This window comes from Arachis hypogaea, chromosome 11 (assembly GCF_003086295.3).
Source record: "Arachis hypogaea cultivar Tifrunner chromosome 11, arahy.Tifrunner.gnm2.J5K5, whole genome shotgun sequence".
NCBI lineage: Eukaryota > Viridiplantae > Streptophyta > Magnoliopsida > Fabales > Fabaceae > Arachis > Arachis hypogaea.
This window is the reverse complement of record NC_092046.1, coordinates 141,940,927-141,959,158: the sequence shown is the minus strand read 5'-3', so window position 1 is coordinate 141,959,158 and position 18,232 is coordinate 141,940,927.

Sequence of the window (18,232 nt, the reverse complement as noted above, 5' to 3'; positions counted from 1 at the left end):
AATGTGAGACTTTACTTTGTGTCCCAAATGGTGCCATTGTTACTTTTGAAAATGGTGCCATTTCTTGCTTTAGTAATGTGGTTTGATTGTTGTGTTTGCAAGAGGGTTTTAGAACTATGAATTTCTTTTGTTGAAGATTACTCGATCTCTTGCAGACTTGTCTAAATGTGTATATTGCCTAGTCTGACTTGTAGTGATGATTTTTTTTTGTTATTTTGTAGGTATAGCTTTCTCTGACTCGCTCAATAATACTCAACATGTCGTTTAAGGTCTCATTCGACTTAGATTAGGTAGATATTACCGTTCTTTCTACTGTCCCCGTAATCGATAATGAGTATGTCAAAAATTTTCGTAAACAACATAGGCTATGTAAAGATCGGGGATGAACATAAGTATGAGATTGTGGTTGCTGATCGAGAGGAGAGAATTTGTTTTTCCCGACTTGATAAGTTGAAGCCTCATTTCATGTATGTGTATAAGTGCTTTTTTACTAAGTTGGGAGTGGGTCTTCCTTTTTCTGATTTTGAATATGAAATTCTTCATCTCTGCAAAGTTGTCCTATCTCAACTCCACCCCAATTCTTGGGGTTTTATGAAAATTTATCAATTAATAAGCCGAGAGCTTGATCTTTCATTATCCTCAAAAGTCTTCTTTTATCTTTTTCAACTTACCAAGCCTTTTAGCTCCAAAAAAAGGTTGAATTTTTTTCTGAGCTATTCAGGGAAGGAAAGTTTTCTCCATTTTTAATGACTCTTTTCATGATTTCAAAAATTATTTTTTCAAAATCCGATCTTTGGAGGGTGCCCGACCTTTCTTTCTTGACGAAAAAGATGATCATGTTTTTAGTCTATACTGGGAGGAGTTCCCCACTATTATTAAATGCAATCTTGAAGATTTAGACAAGGTAGAGAAGTGTGTAGTAGTCATATTCCAAGAGTGTTGGGACAGAGGTCCTAACCTTGACACAAAGAAATTCTTACTAGGAAATCCGAGCTATGTCCGTACCGAGTTAGGTAGTACTTCTTTGCAATTTGTATATATCTTCTTGTTGGTGTTTATTATACTTGTATAACATGATGTTATGTTTGGTTTTGTAGCAAGGATGACTAGCGGGTCGCACACTTTGAAGGGTTTGTGTCAGGCCAAAAAGAACGTCGCTGTCCGAGCTATCCAATTGAAAGAGGCTGACAACTCGGGTGACCTCTCCTCCTCCTCCTCCTCCAAGTCGGGCTCGAGTCCTTCTCAATCAGTTAAGACTCTTTTTGGTCCTTCTCCTCCTTCTCTTACTTTCCCTGCTGGGTCTGGTGTTCAAACTACTCCTCCTGTTTTCCCTTTTCACGAGCTGACTTCAAAAAAAGCGTAAAACTTCTGAGTCCGACAGTGTGTATGACCAAGGTTTTAATGCTATGGCCTTTTGCGAAAAACACATTCTCCCTCATAGCTTTATAAGTATGGATAACGTTTCTATAAAAAATTACCTCCAAGTGTTAGCCCGAGGTGGTATCAGAATGGCTGGGGTTTATTCTACTTTACTAAAATAGCTTGAGGAGACTCTCCTTAGTGCCACCCAGTAAACTTTGACTAACCTGAAAGTTGAAATGGTATCTTTACGGGAGACCAAGCAGGAATGGGAGAAGGAAAAGGAGACTTTTGTTTCCGACCTTTAAAAGTTTCGGGATAAGGCAAAGCACGATGAAGCTGCATGTGTCATGGCGGAGGATCTGAAGGAAAAGGCTGAGAAAAGTTATACTTGTGTCTTCGGGGAGAAGCTAGATTTAAAGGATGAGGTCAAAAGATTAAAGGAGGAGTATGTAAATCTTGAAGAGTCAGCCGCCTGAGGTATGAATAAAATTACTGACAACCTAAAAGCGCAGTTCCGTGTTCTGGCTCCTGAAGTGGACTGATGCGTGAGCATCTTTCCTATCTTTTCCTAGTGAATTTGCATCTAAATTGTTGAATTTAATAAAGAATTAATTATATTTTAGCCACTATGGATGCTATTTTGAGTTTTGTGCAATACTGTTTATTTTAGGTAGCATTCGGCTGGATTTGATGGAGTTTCTGCAGCACAAGAATCAAAGGAGATGACAGCGAGGAGCGACGCGTACGTGTGACTGACGCGTACGCGTGATTTGAAGATTTGCAAAGCGACGCGTTCGCGTGACTTGCGAAAAAGACCATCGACGCGTGCGCGTGACCGATGCGTACGCGTGACATGTGCAACGTGCAAAAAAAACGCAGAAATCCAGGAGTGATATATTGCATGAGAAAGTGGGTCTATATTGAAGAATAGTCTTATTTACTTAAATGTGATGGTATTTTCTGTGATTTTGAATGCATGACATGAACAGTGCATATTTTTGATAGTGAAGTTTATGAATGTTAAAATTGTTGGCTCCTGAAAGAATGATGAAAAAAAGAGAAATGTTATTGATAATCTGAAAAATCATAAAATTGATTCTTGAAGCAAGAAAAAGCAGTGAAAAACGCAAAGCTTGCGAAAAAAAAGAGAAAAAAAAAGAAAAAGCAAGCAGAAAAAGCCAATAACCCTTTAAACTAAAATGCAAAGGGTAAAAAGGATCCAAGGCTTTGAGCATTAATGGATAGGAGGGCCCAAAGGAATAAAATCCTGGCCTAAGCGGCTAAATCAAGCTGTCCCTAACCATGTGCTTGTGGCGTGAAGGTGTCAAGTGAAAAGCTTGAGACTGAACGGTTAAAATCGTGATCCAAAGCAAAAAAGAGTGTGCTTAAGAACTTTGGGCACCTCTAACTGGGGACTCTAGCAAAGCTGAGTCACAATCTGAAAAGGTTCACCCAGTTATGTGTCTGTGGCATTTATGTATCCGGTGGTAATACTGGAAAACAAAATGCTTAGGGTCACGGCCAAGACTCATAAATTAGCTGTGTTCAGGAATCAACATACTGAACTAGGAAAATCAATAACACTATCTGAATTCTGAGTTCCTATGGATGCCAATCATTTTGAACTTCAAAGGATAAAGTGAGATGCCAAAACTGTTCAGGATTGCAGTTGTAAATCCCACTATAAGAAGAGACATGGGCATAACCGAACTCTCATTCTCATGCAAATTCACATCCTAAGCTTATATTAGTTTTGGTTGCTTGAGGACAAGCAACAGTTCAAGTTTGGTGTTGTGATGCATGAGCATCTTTCCTATCTTTTCCTAGTGAATTTGCATCTAAATTGTTGAATTTAATAAAGAATTAATTATATTTTAGCCACTATGGATGCTATTTTGAGTTTTGTGCAATACTGTTTATTTTAGGTAGCATTCGACTGGATTTGATGGAGTTTCTGCAGCACAAGAATCAAAGGAGATGGCAGCGAGGAGCAACGCGTACGCGTGACTGACGCGTACGCGTGATTTAAAGATTTGCAAAGCGATGCATTCGCATGACTCGCGAAAAAGACCATCGACGTGTGCGCGTGACCGATGCGTACGCGTGACATGCACAACGTGAAAAAAAACGCAGAAAGACGCTGGGGGCGATTTCTGGGCTGTTTTGACCCAGTTTCTAGCCCAAAAAACACAGATTAGAAGCTGCAGAATGGACAAATCAAGTGGTCCCCACCCATCAGCTGAAGACTTGTTAATTAATTCGAATTTAAATTCAAATTTGATTTTTAAACAGAAAAAGATATTATTTTAATTTTAATTTTAGAAATTAGATTTTAAATTCATTAGGATTAGTTATAAAAAGGGGATTCAGATCCATTAGATAGGAAGGGAGTACATTTTACCTGAATACTTATTTTCTCTTTACCATGAGCAACTAAACCTCCATTATTAAGGTTAGGAGCTCTTTCTATTTGTATGGATTGATTTTATTATTTTTTTATTTTAATTTATGTATGGATTTATATTTAAGAATTGTTTTCGTTCTTTATTTTATGAATTTGGGTGGAACGGAAGTACGACCCTCTTTCTAAATGCGTTCTTGTATAACTTGGAAAAGCTCTTTACTTGAACAACAGCTTGAAAACATATTCTCCTAAATTTCTAATTTATCTGGATTTAATAGGATACGTGACATATAATCCTTTTATGTTTGGGTAATTAGGATTTCTGTGGCATATAACTAGAATTGAACTTCACCCCCTAATTGGAATTAATTGACTAAGGAATTGGCTGTTGATGAATTTTAGAGGAGACTAGAAAGGTCTAAGGAATTAGGGTCTAGTCACATATAGTTGCCATAAATTAGATCTTATATGATTAAAATAAAATAATAAGAAAAGTCAATCCGGAAAATAGATAACTTTGAAACCTTAACTATTTCTTCATATTTTATTCCTCACCTATTCACCTGCCTGTCTTCAAACTCTTCTTTATTTTTTAATGCTTTTGAACTTCCAAACACTATTTTCTGTTTGTCTAACTAATCCTATCAAACACTATTGTTACTTAATCCATCAATCCTCGTGGGATCGACCCTTACTCACGTAAGGTATTACTTGGTACGACCCGGTGCACTTGCCAGTAAGTTAGTGGGTTACAAATACCGCACCATGGACCTCTCTCCTATCGACCCTGATAAGGTCGTAGTCAATGGGAAGATCACCGACCCCATGGATGATGACAGTCCTTTTGGAGACCCAAAGACGTTGAGCATCCGAACTGAAGAAACATCTTAGAGCTTCCCGACTCGGATGAATGAAGACCTTCCCTCTTCTAGAAGGAGATCGAGTTCTTCCATTTGAGCTCGGTCGTTTTTCACTTGATTGTAGAATCTAACCCTTGGACTTTCTTCGTTGACCTCTATGGGAATCATGGCTTCTATGATGTATGTAAGATGGAATGGGATTCCCTAGTTGTTGAATAGAGAGTTATCCGATATGTCCATAAGACTTGGGAAAGCTCCTCAACCCATGCACCCTTTGCATCTTGTAGTCGTCGCTTGATGGTCCGGCTAGTATGATTTTGTTTGTAGCTTCTGATTATCCATTGGCCTGAGGGTGTTTTACTAACGTAAACTGATGCTTAATCTTGAGGCCAGCCACCAAACTTCTGAATGTTGAGTCAGTAAACTGGGTACCATTCTCTGTGGTAATAGAGTATGGGACTCCAAACCGGATAATAATATTCTTGTAGAGGAATTTCCGACTTCTTTGGGCCGTAATAGTCGCCAGAGGTTCTACCTCAATCCATTTAATAAAATAATCAATTCTGAATATGAGGTATTTTGCCTGTCTAGGTGCTTGAGGAAATAGTCCGAGTAGATACAGTCCCCATTTTGTGAATGACCAGGGTAAGGTGATGCTGATAAGCTCTTCTGGTGGTGCCACATGGAAATTAGCATGTTTTTGGCAGAGCTGGCATCTTCTAACAAAATTGGCTGCCTCCTTTTGTAAGGTCGGCCAGTAGAATCTTGCTTGCAAGACTTTCTTAGCTAACAATCTAGCCCCCAAGTGATTTCCACAAATGCCACTATCGAATTTTTCTAAGACTTCTTCTATCGATGATGTTGGGACACACTTTAGTAAGGGTGTGGAGATTCCTCTTCTATAGAGTACATTGTGAACTAAAGTATAGTTCTATGCGTCCCTTATGAGTCTCCTTGCCTCTTTTTTTTTCTTTGAGGGATATCAAATTTGAGGTATTCGATGATAGGAGTCATCCAACCCAAATTTAGGTTCGTGACTGTCAGTGCGTCCGACTTGTTGACTTATTTGATCACTGATGGGGTGTGGAAATTTTTCTGAATTGGGCTTTTATTGTTGCCCCCTGGCTTGGTGCTAGCCAATTTGGAGAGGGCATTAGTTTGGTTGTTTAACTCCCGAGTTATGTGGTTGACTTCTGCTTCCTAGAATTGAGCTAATTGTTCTAGTGTTTCTTTTATGTACTTTTAGTGTTTCTTGAGAGTCACTAAACACTATTAACTTTACTGCTTCGACTTCTTTGGCTAGCCTCAAGCCAGCAAACATGGTCTCATATTCCACTTGGTTGTTGGAGGCTGGATACTCGAATTTTAGTGAAAGCTCTATTTGAGTTCCTTCTTCATTCTCAAGAATGATTCCTGCTTCACTTCCGACTTTGTTTGATGATCTATCTACATACAAATACCAGACTGTAAGATCTCTTTGGGCTCCTATATACTCGGCCAATAAGTCAGCTAGGTATTGTGATTTCATCGCTGTACGAGTTTTGTATTTTAGACCCAACTCAAACAACTCCACGACTTATTAAAACATTTGACCTGCTATGTTTGTCTTTTGGAGGATGTGCTTCATGGGTTGGTTAGTTTGGATTTTTATTGTATAGGCTTGAAAATAAGGTCGAAGTCTTCTGGAGGCAAGGACGAGGGCATATGCAAACTTCTCTATTTTTTGATAGTTTATTTCTGCCCCTTTAGAGCCTTGCTGTAAAGTAGACAAGTTGTTGTCCATTTTTGTCTTCTTGGACGAGAGCAGAAGCTATGGCCCTCCTTGCTATTGCCAAGTATAATATGAGCTCCTCTCTTTCTTCAGGTTGGGTAAGGATCAATAGCTGACTCAATAAATTTTTGAAATCTTAAGAAGTTTGTTCACATTCCTGAGTCCACTCGAATTGACATCCCTTCTTAAGTATTGAGAATAGGGGTAAAGATTTTAGAGTCGACCCTGCAAAGAATCTGGATAAGGCTGTTTGCCTTCCGTTTAGTTGATGGACTTCCTTCAGGCAAGTTGGGCTTTTCATCTCAAGTATTGCTTTGTATTTGTCCAAGTTGGATTCAATGCCCCTTTGGGTAAGTATAAATCCTAGGAACTTTCTGGCTTCCACTGTAAAGGTTCACTTTGAGGGATTTAGTCTCATCCTGTGCTTCCTTATTGTGTTAAACACTTCTGCTAAGAGACTGGCTTCTTCTTTGGTCTTGATGAGCATGTCATCCACATAGATCTCCATCAACTTCCCGAGGTGTGGTGAAAACACCTTGTTCATTAATCGTTGATACGTGGTCCCAACATTCTTTAATCCGAAAGGCATTATCACGTAACGATAATTTGCTCTAGGAGTGATAAAAGAAGTTTTTTCTTGATCTAGCTTGTACATCGGAATTTGTTTGTATCTCGAATATGCTTCCATAATGGATAAGTATTTGTAGCCTGAAGCTGAATCTACCAGAGCGTCTATGCTGGGGAGAGGTTAAGGATCCGCGAGACAAGCTTTATTGAGTTTAGTGTAGTCGACATACATTCTCCACTTCCCATTTTGTTTCCTCACGAGCACTACATTGGCCAGCCACAAGGGGTACTTTACTTCCCTTTTGAACCTGGCTTCTAACAAGGCTTGGACCTATTTTTCAACGACTTGTGCTCTTTCAGGGTTGAGCTTTCGTCGTATTTGTTGGACGTGTCGTGAGCCTGGGTAGATGGCAAGCTTGTAACTCATGAGGTCAGGGTGTATTCTGGGTATATCAGAGGCCTTCCACGCAAAGAGGTCAAAATTTTCTCGTAGAAGCTTGACGAGATATGCTTTTAACTGTTTCTTCAGGTTAGCCCCTACACTTGTTCTTTTTTTGACTTGATCTCCAATTTCAACCTCTTCAGTCTTTCCATCAGGTTGTGGCCTCAGTTCCTCTCGTGTTCGGACACCGCCGAGTTTGATGTGGTGACCTATTTCCTTTTTGCGCATCTGCGTAGGTTTAGACTTTCATTATAGCATCTTCTTGCCGATTTCTGATCTCCTCTTACGGTGGCTATTCCTTCAGAGGTTGAAAACTTCATACAAAGATGAGGAGTAGAGACAAATGTAGCAATTCAGTTTAACATTGTCTGACCTATCAGGGAATTGTAGGCTGATGTTATGTCAAACACTATATAGTCTATACTCATGGTTCTCGACTTTGTACCTTTACCAAAAGTAGTGTATAATAGAATGAAGCCAAGAGGTCAGATTGGCATATCTCCCAACTCGAAAAGAGTGTCGGGGTATGCCCTAAGTTTCTTTTCTTCCAACCCCCAATTTGTTGAAAGCAGATTTAAATAGGATGTCGGCCGAGCTTCCTTGGTCCACCAGTATTTTTGTGGAGGTTTGCATTTGTGAGTATCATCGTAATTACGATAGGATCATCGTGTCTAGGTGTTATCCCTTGCGCATATTCTTTTGTGAAGACAATGGTAGGCAAGTCGGGAATTGGAGCTTCTTTCGCGACTTGGTATACTTTATTTAAATGTCTCTTTTGGGAGGATTTGATTATGCCACCGCCTGCAAATCCTCCGGCTATCATGTAAACGTGTCTATCTGGAGTTTGGGGTAGCTGATCTCATTGACTCTTGCCTTCTTCATCTCTTTTCCTTTTTTCTTGATCATCTGATCTTTCTGCCAAGTATCTCTCCAACCGACCTTTCTTAGCCAGTTTTTCTATCACAATTTCAAGTCATAACAATTATTAGTGGAATATCCGTATATCTTGTGGTATTCATAATATTCTATCCGACTTTCACCTTTTTTGTTTTTTATGGGCCGAGGATCTCCCTGTAGATATCAACAAGAAAAACTCATAGTGGGGGTGTAGTTGTGATATCTTCGAGGCTTGTCCGAGTTATATTCGTCTTTTTTCTTTGTTTCTTTCTCCTTATCTCGATCCTGGTAGTGAGAGTTTTACCTCGGGATAGGTTCTCTTAGTTGGGAATTTTTTCGATGTTGATGTATTTTTTCGCTCGTTCTTGTACCTTGTACAAGGAAGTCGGGTGCCTTTTTTATATGGACTGGAGAATGGTCCTTTTTTGAGGCTATTAACTAACCCCATTATGACCGCTTCTGTAGGTAAGTTTTGGATTTTTAGGCAGGCTTTGTTGAATATTTCCATGTAAGCTTCAAGAGTTTCTCCGATTTCTTGCTTGATCCCGAGAAAACTTGGAGCGTGTTTGACTTTGTCTTTCTGGATGGAGAATCGGGTAAAGAAATTCCTTGCAAGATCGTTGAAACAAGTTATAGACCGGGGTTGTAGGCTATTGATGGAGGAAAATCGTCAGTTTGGAATTTCTCAATAAAATTCCATTTATAGTATAGTTCTAAACCGACAAATAACCCTCAATCAAAGTTTAATTTATTTGTCACTTAAGTCAATCCAATAAAAATACCGAGAGTATTAGATCTCGATTCATCTCTCAAAGAAATTACAGGGAAGTGTGCATATTATTGTTTATGAGATATTTTTGGGGTTATGGAATGCTGAATGGGAAATGTAAATTGTAAGAAAGTAAAGCTAACAACTAAGGATAATATAAATGCTAAAAGACACTCCTGGCAAGGATTAAGAGTCAAGGTTTCATATCATAGATCATTGACCACAACATGGTAATTACAAAGAGTTAATTGCACTTTGTCGTCCTCTAACATCGGAGGAAAAAATCAAGTGGATATAGTCGATCCTAAAATTAACTAACAACACTAAATTACCAATCACACTGGATATCAATGACATTAAGGAACCTAATTCCTCGAACTCAAGCCAAGAGTGCTAAAAATCTAAGCTAAAACTAGGTGAGACATTTTATCAAACACCTAGAATGGATAAAAGGAAGGCATATTAAATTACATGAATTAGTAAAATCTATAACTACCAATCACAAGAAAGTAACAATAACAACTCAATTAAACAAGAAACATAAAAATGCATCAATTGCATTAAAGGATGAAAATCCAACAAGGGTTCATAAGTATAAAAGTGACCAAATAAAAGAAATAACATGTAAAACTAAGAGAACAAAGATGCTAGAACAAGAAATAGTAAAGAAAACTAAATCAAAACAAGTATTGAAACCTAAATCTAAGAAGAAATTAAACTAAGAATCCTAAATTCTAGAGAGAAGAGAGAGGTTCTCTCTCTAGAATTCTATCCTAAAATATATTTCTAAGCTAAACCTAATTGCTCTCCCCCCTTGTTCCTTCTCAAATTTGGCTTCAAATACTTCAGAAATGAGTTGGATTTGGGCTTGAGAAGTGATACAAGGATTTTTGTCGGTTAGAAGTTTCACACAAAATAATTCCCGTTGATAGTATAGTTTCCAACCAACAAATAATCCTCAAATCAAATTTTAAAAGATTGGTTGTCACAGGTACGAACCCCAATGAAAAGTAACTGAAGTATTCAAACTTCAGGTCGTCTCACAAGGAATTGCAATGAAGTGGTCAATTATTGGCTATGAAGAAATAAGGGGTTTGATTTGATGATTGACAAGAAAGGTAAATAACAAGAAAGTAAATGACAATTAACTAATAAAATAAAGAAAAAGAACTCTTGGCTAAGACTTAGGAATTGAGATCACCATCCTTGTCTACAAACCATATATTGACAATTATGAGGGACCAACCTATTAAGTCTACTTCTAAGCTTTAAGTACGTACAATGTCTACTCCTAAGCTTGAAGTACGTCAAATAGGCTTGATCAACATCAATCCATAAGTCCTAATCTACCTACTAATTGACTTAGTAGTAGGCTAGCGTCAATGGTTATCAAATTGACCACTAAGGGTTCTCAAATCACCAAATCAATGAGACCCAATGACTCATGGTCACTCAATTCCCTTAGCCTAGGCCAAGAGCAAAGGAAACTACTCAAAAACTAGTAAAAACATTTTATCAAATACCTAGAGTGCAATAAAAGTAAACATCACAAAATGCAAGAATTAACGAAACCCATAATTAACAAAAGCAAGAAATCAACAATAGCAACTAAGATAAACATAAAAAGACATGGAAACATAAAATTGCATTGAAATAAAATAGAATTCCAACAAGGGTTCATAAACATAAAAGAAAGCAAAATAAGAGAAATGACAAATAAAGCTAGAAGATCAAAGATGTAATAACCGGAAATTAAAAGGGAAAACTAAATCAAAATAAGAATTAAAAGTTAGATCTAAGAAATTTTAACCTAAACTACCATAAATTCTAGAGAGAAGGGAGAGTTTCTCTCTCTAGAATTCTACCCTACAACATGGTGAAAACTACACTATGACTTGTCCCCCCATTCCCTTGCAATCCTTGATTCAAAAGCATCAGAAATGAGTTGGATTTGGGCCTCCTTGAGCTCAGAAATTGCCCCCAGCGTATTGCCTTTAAGTTGGTCGCGTGCTGCTTGTCACGCGTACCCATGGGTCACGCGTACGCGTCGCTGGCGATTTTTCTGGTCACGCATATGCGTGGGGTGACGCATACGCGTCGTTGGCAAATCTTCTTCTCACGCGTGCGCGTGGGTGACGCGTGCGCGTGTCCTTCAGTTCAGCAAATCCTCATTTCTTCATGAATTCTCCATTTTTGCCTGCTTTTTTCTTCATTCCTTCAACCCAAACTTTGCCTTCTAAATCTGAAATCACTTAACAAACATATCAAGGCATCGAATGAAATTAAAGTGAATTAAAATTATCCATTTTAAGGCCTAAAAAGCATGTTTTCACTTTTAAGTACAAATTAGGAGAAATTCACAAAACCATGCTATTTCATTGAATAAATGTGAGATAAGTTGATAAAATCCCCTAAATTCAACACAAAATAAACCACAAAATTGGGGTTTATCAAGAAGGTCCGGAAATCGCCAGCCACATTTTTCTTAAGTGAGTCACGTGCTTCATGTCGCGCGTACGCATGAGGCATGCGTACGCGTGACATGGTGAAATCCCCAAAGCGCGCCTACGCGTGACCGTGAATTACTCCAAATCCTCATTTCTTCATGAATTCTTCACTTTTCATGCTTTTTCTTCACTTATTCAATCCAATCTTTGCCTTCTAAGCCTGAAATCACTCAACAAACACATCAATGTATCGAATGGAATTAAAGTAAATTAAATTTAGCAAATTAAAGGTCTAAAAAGTATATTTTTAATCATTAAGCACAATTAGGAGAAATTCACAAAACCTTGCTCTTTTAATGAATAAATGTGAGATAAGTAGATAAAATCCACTCAATTCAATCCAAAATTTACCATAAAATTATGGTTTATCAACTATCAAACTATTTTATTGTCGCCTTGGTTAACTTGTCAGAAAAGCTTTGCAATGAGTTGCATCCGACGCGTCGGCCAAGTACATTCAGCTTTTAAAGTTGCTTAGATGATGTCTCGGGTCGGTCGGTCATTCCATCCATCATAGAGGTCCATGTCGGGACTTTTAAAGTTTTTGGAAACTCTAGCCCGCATGATCTCTTTGATGAATGGATCTTCTCCTCTAAAGGGGGTGTCTTCCCGATCTACATGGTTGCTTTGACCTTTAGGTCGACTTCCAGTTTTAAAAGGTTTTCTTCTAATTTCCTTCATCGTCGTACTTTTCTTCTGAGGTCTCTTTCTGATTCTCGTTGTCGCTCTAGCTCCTGCTTAAGCTGCTCCAGTCGTCCCTGGTGTCCATGCACTAGACCCATAAGCTCTACTTGGTTTTGGTTTACCATGTTCTTAGGTGGAAGGATTTCTGAATGTATTCTTCTGGGTTGGGGGTTTTATGAAGTCTCCTCCCCATTGTGGTCATCCGCTCTATTTTGTCGTGGGGGGTAGTACAAGTGCACAATCGTCATTGTGATATTCTACCTCGGATTCAGATGCTGTATGTCCGTCTTCTGGATGATCATCCGCCATGATTGGGTGTAGACTTGCTGGTCCCCGACAACGGCGCCAATGTTCCAAGAGTTACCTGAAACTGGGTTGCTTTGGGCCTGAATGTGAGGTCCAAATTCCTTTTGGGGGTAGCGTTCGACGTCTACTGGTAGCCGCCATATGAGTTTCTCGTGAGGAGGTGGGAGTGGTACCTACAAGGGACTCCGATGCTTAAGTTAGTAAGGATTTTAGACAAGTTTTTAGTAGATTGTATTCCAAGTATACCCTGGGGTGTTAGTGTATTTATAGTGGTAGATGTAGAGTTAATAACCACCTTTAGAGTAGTTCCAACTTTAAGGGTAGATAACCGTTCTCTTTTGTTAGAAAAGTTGTTGAGATCTCATTTCTAGATGAGTAGGAGAGATTGTAGAAATTAGTTACTAATTCGGACAAGTAGGGCTTGTATAACATCGTCGTGCCCGACCTCTATGATGTCAAGTAGGTGTCAGTCCAGCTAATGTTTGTTGATTGGGCCTTGTTTATTTTGGACTTGGCTAAGTAATGGACCCGGATATGAATAGTTATTAAATTAATTTTTTTTACAATAATATTATTAAAATTAATATTTGAATATGCTTATCACACACACAAATATTTTTTTAAATAAATATGAAACTAATTTTATTCATTCATAGTTAAATTTGTTAGTAGTTTAAATTTTACATGTAAAAATAAACAACTTAGTCAAAAATTATTTTATAATGTGTAAAAATTAAATTTATCTTTTTATGCGGATAAATTTAATTAATTATGAGTTAATATAATTAATTATCTATTTAAATAACTTGCCATGTATCAAGTTGTTATTAGTTACTCCAAGTCCCTGGTCTAAACAGGAACTTTCTCTTCTCGATCCATGTGTAAAGACTCTCCTCCAAAGATCTCCAACGGTTGGTCCTCACCTTTTGTAAAAAAAAAAAAGTTGAAATTGGATCTTTAATTTTTTTTTTTTGCCATTTGAGAGGGTCTAAAGTGATTTCATTTTCTATATCATGTTTATGAGGCTGATTTTTTTTCTATATAGAAAAAATATAGATGCTTTTGTTGGAAATGAAATTATCTAGTGTAATTATAGATAGATGAATTTTGTAGGTGGGGCAGGCTCAACACGTATGAGATGTAATTACCCAACTTCTAGTACATTATGATCGTACTAAAAGTAAAGTGTTACTAACCTGTTTTCCTTTGTTATCTATTTAATATTAAGTCTTTACGACATTAACACATTCTCAGTTTTATCGGAAGAAAGCTAATAAATTTTGTTTTTATTTATTAATAACCGTTCAACAGAGACTTCCAAACAATAATAGTCACATAATTACAAGTAATACATTATAGTTAATCAATGATCAACATATACAAGCCTACCTCTCTGAAATAAAAGCTTCAACTAATAAGACGAGGGAAAAATAAATTCTAGGAATAATTTAACTCGCAAACAAACTCTTCTATGCTTCCACAGTTTTAATATAAGCCTTCACACCTGTAGTTGAAAGGGTTAGAAAGATGGAGAAAGAACTGGGAAGTTCTTAGTGGGATCGAAATTAGAAGTTATTTTCATTTTACTATTATTAGCCAACAGCAACAAGCAATATAATACATTCAACTTAACAAATAAGGAACACAGAAGTCAAACAATCATAAAGTACATATAAAACACTCACACATATACACAGAAAACACATAATATAGAAATATGTGCAAACAAGTATGATGCATGTCTAGCCCTACACAGGCCATGAGCTCATGTGTCGGTTGCCTACCCGCTCCAGACATTACCCGGACACAAGTCCCAGATATGGCTTTTCAAATGCATACAGTATGCATATAATCTTACAGCCAGGCCGCATACAATGTGACTTCTAAATGTGTTGTAATATGCTTACATCTGGAAAACAGTTCACAATATGTGGGCATCCCCACTATACATTTGACATTAATCCCCAAACAATACTCATGCTTCATTTGCTCTCATGTGACAAACAGTCTTTTAGAGTCTTTTTATCTTTAGCCTCTATTCTCCTATAGCAGAGATCTTCTCTCGTGTGGCAGACATCCCTTTGATTAATATATATTTTTTTCTGTTTCTTACTCTTCTATGACATAAATTCTTTAGATTCTTTTAGTCTTTGTTCTTTACTTTGCTGTGGCAGAGATCCTTTTAATCTTTTTCTTTTCTTTCTTTTCTTTTCTTTTCTTTCTTATCATTCTCTTTTATTTTCTTATATTTCCGCAATATAAATTATCTTTGCACTATTTCCTTGCATTTTTCTAAGTATCTTATAAAAAGAGAATCAAAGATTCTTAACTTAACTTTATCTTTCTAAAACTTTTAAGGAGTATAGCTGTTTTATCCTCTTGTAATATTATAAATATATAAAATAATATTTTTAATTAGAATACTAATATATTATATTAATATAAGAAAACTAATATTAATAATAAAAGAATAATATCATTATTGTTTTACTATTATTTAAAACTTGTTAACTAAAGTCTTATGCTTAGATTTTAAGAATTAGATTTTAAGAATTATATTTTAACCTTAAATATTTAAATATTTTTACTTTTAACCTAACATTTTTATAAATTACTAAAATAATCCTACATATTTTAATATTTTTAAAAATATCCTTGAACTTTTATAAAACACCAATTTTACCCTTAAACTTCTACTTATTACCTAAAATACCCCTAAACTTACATAATTACAATTTTTAACCTCGATCTTTTATCAAATTACAATTTTATCCTTAGAAATAAACTTTGTGTTGGTGATCACACCTCTACCAACAAAATCAAACATCTCTTTAATTTTTTTTCAAGTTTTCTGTTTAATTTTTAATCAATTTTCAAACTTTTCAGTTACTAATATTTCACAGAGTTCACCTTAACTTTCTAACCAACAAATCTTATCAATTTATCATCAAAATTCAAGGTTCTAAAAATTGGTTCGAACCGACCGGTCGAACCGTGAACCGATGAAGTTTTTGATTCGGACAGAAGTCATAACTGCCCTTTTTAAAAACCGTTATCAAACCGCCGAATCGGTCGGGAACCGGCCAATTGAACAGAATCGGGACCCGGCCGGTTTTCAGATTTCCACCAAAACCTAATCCTCTTCTCCCGCCTTGAGCACTCACTCACTCACACTACCCACAGCAACATCTGGCCTTCGAGGCCTTCCATGACTTTGTCACTTGCTCCGTCCAGCCACCGCCGTGCCACCCTGCCGTCGCAACTGTCATCTTCAGCCACTCTCCCCCAAGCCATTCCCCCAATCCTCAGTCCTTCCTCTATCAACTCTCAACCCTAGGTTATAGTCTCCCCTACCGCCGCAAGGCTCGAATCAGCGTTAAATAATCGGTGCGTTTGCCTGTATATTCTCCTGGTAGCCCGTCATCTGTCGCATGTCGTGGGTCGTCGTGCTCATTGCCTAGTCGACCATCGCTCTCACCTTCTCATCACCAGCGTTCTTGCTCCTTCTCCCTCATACTCTGCTCATTACTCACTTCTCAGAGTCTCATACTGAAAGTGATGGTTATTTTCTTGCCTTTTTTTGTTCATTTGTTTTTCAGATTCAGAGATGTTCCTTTCCTCCTTTGCTTGGTTAGATTAGTATGATTTAGTTTATTCATTCAAGATCTTGTTCAGTTTTTTTATGCTTAATCACTTAGAGGATTTAGAGGATTTAGAGTTATTTTTTATTGAATTTCTAGATTTGAATTTTGAATTCGTGCTTGATCTGCAATTTCTGTTTGATTCTTCTTACTGTTGTTGTGGTTGAAATCCAAAATTGAAATCTGATTCTTCTTCTTTGTCAATTTCATATTCTGGACTTGTTGATTTGTGAACTGATCTTGTGAAATTGAATTTGTGATCTGTTGTTGAATTTGTTGCTAAGTTGCTTGTTGAATCTGAATTTTCATCGATTTTGGCCTCTCTTTTTTCTTGAATTTCTGTTGATGCTAATGCGAGTCTTGTTTTGTTGATAGCTGAGATTTGGTTGCTTCTTGATCGATTTGTGGTGGTTGCTGTTGATCGATTTGTTGCTAAATTGCTTGTTGCTATTGTTGCCTTAGTCTAGCTTTAATCTCTTCCCACTCAATTTTTCATTATGCAACTTCATTCCAGCAAATTTTTGGCAAGCTTGGACGCATATCCGATTGGTAGTGACGATAGAACGCAATTTCGAATGTTTCCAAATTGGCAAATAGATTGAGCGCCTTCCATAATTGAAACCATCTTAGAGCTTTCCCTTTCAAACCTCTTTCCACCTCTATGAATCTCTACTCCTCAGGTGTCCATCCATAACCATCTTTTCCATCGAATATTGGAAATTTATCTTCAGATTGTTGAGTTATTTGTTTTTCTACAAATTAAAAAAATGGAAGAAACCTCTAAATGAGAGCACCAATGTTAGAACTCCCTCTTTGAGTTAGGGAGAGAAACTCTAAATTGAACCAAGTTCAATATCAATTCATTAATTCCTTTAATACATTGATAAAAGTCTCTTATCTTATTCTTAAAAAAACTAAGTAATTCTAATGGACATAACTAGTACCCTTCCTAATATTAAATCATAACATGTAGTGGCCACTGTTTATGAATATCAGAAGTATGCAAAATCAGTAGAGGATGCTGTTGCTGATGTTCTCAGAGCAGGTATTTTATTTGCCATTTTCATCTTAAGTGGATAAATGGTTTCACTGAATTCAATTTTTGTGATAAAATTGTGAATATGAATAAATATGATTGATGACAAACTTGGATGTTGGCATTTTATGTTTTGTTGGTTGTTTTTTTTATTTGACTTGAGTTTGTATTTGAATGAGATCATAATATTTTGGTTTATATAGTACTTTTAATTTGGATGATATTTTAAAGTTTATATTAAACTATAATTATGTTTTAATGTGTTTATTTATATTTTATTTATTATTTTATTATAAAATGGTTTTTTCGATTTAATTACGGTCGAACCGATTGAACCTATGAACCATTAAACCAGTAACTAGAGCGGTTCGATGACCGATTCGGTTTTCAGAACCTTGTCAAAATCAAGCTTATAAATAGCCCTTAAATCAATCGAAATAGTTTGGTTCTTGCTGTTCTCTTGAAGCCAAACCACAAGTCAATAAATCAACAAAATTTTACCAAAATTCAAGCACAAAATCATTTAAAATCAAACCTCAAATATCAATTTATCAATCACATATCAATAACACATTTAATTATTACAAAATTACCAAACCCTACCTTCGTACGACAGCTACCAAACTGAAACACCAAGGAACCTTTTTGAACAAGAAATCGAAGAAGAAAACGTCAAAATTGGCTACTCCACCTTTCGGGCTCACTTGGCCAAACCTTGCATAAAGGGACAGCAGCTCCAGGTGTTGCTCCTTGTAACACCCTACCACACAGAGATTTACACCTAGGATGTAAAACAGAGGTGGCGAGGCACTACAACTTCTAAATAAAATATAAATATACATAATATAGTTGAAGAGAAGGTTTATCTAGGAGCCTTTGAAAGAAAGTTTAAAGCAAAGTGTTAAGTAGAAAAGCGCAACACTCACGACACATACACGATAAACGAAAAAGATAAGAGGAACTAACATAGATATAACCAAGAGAGT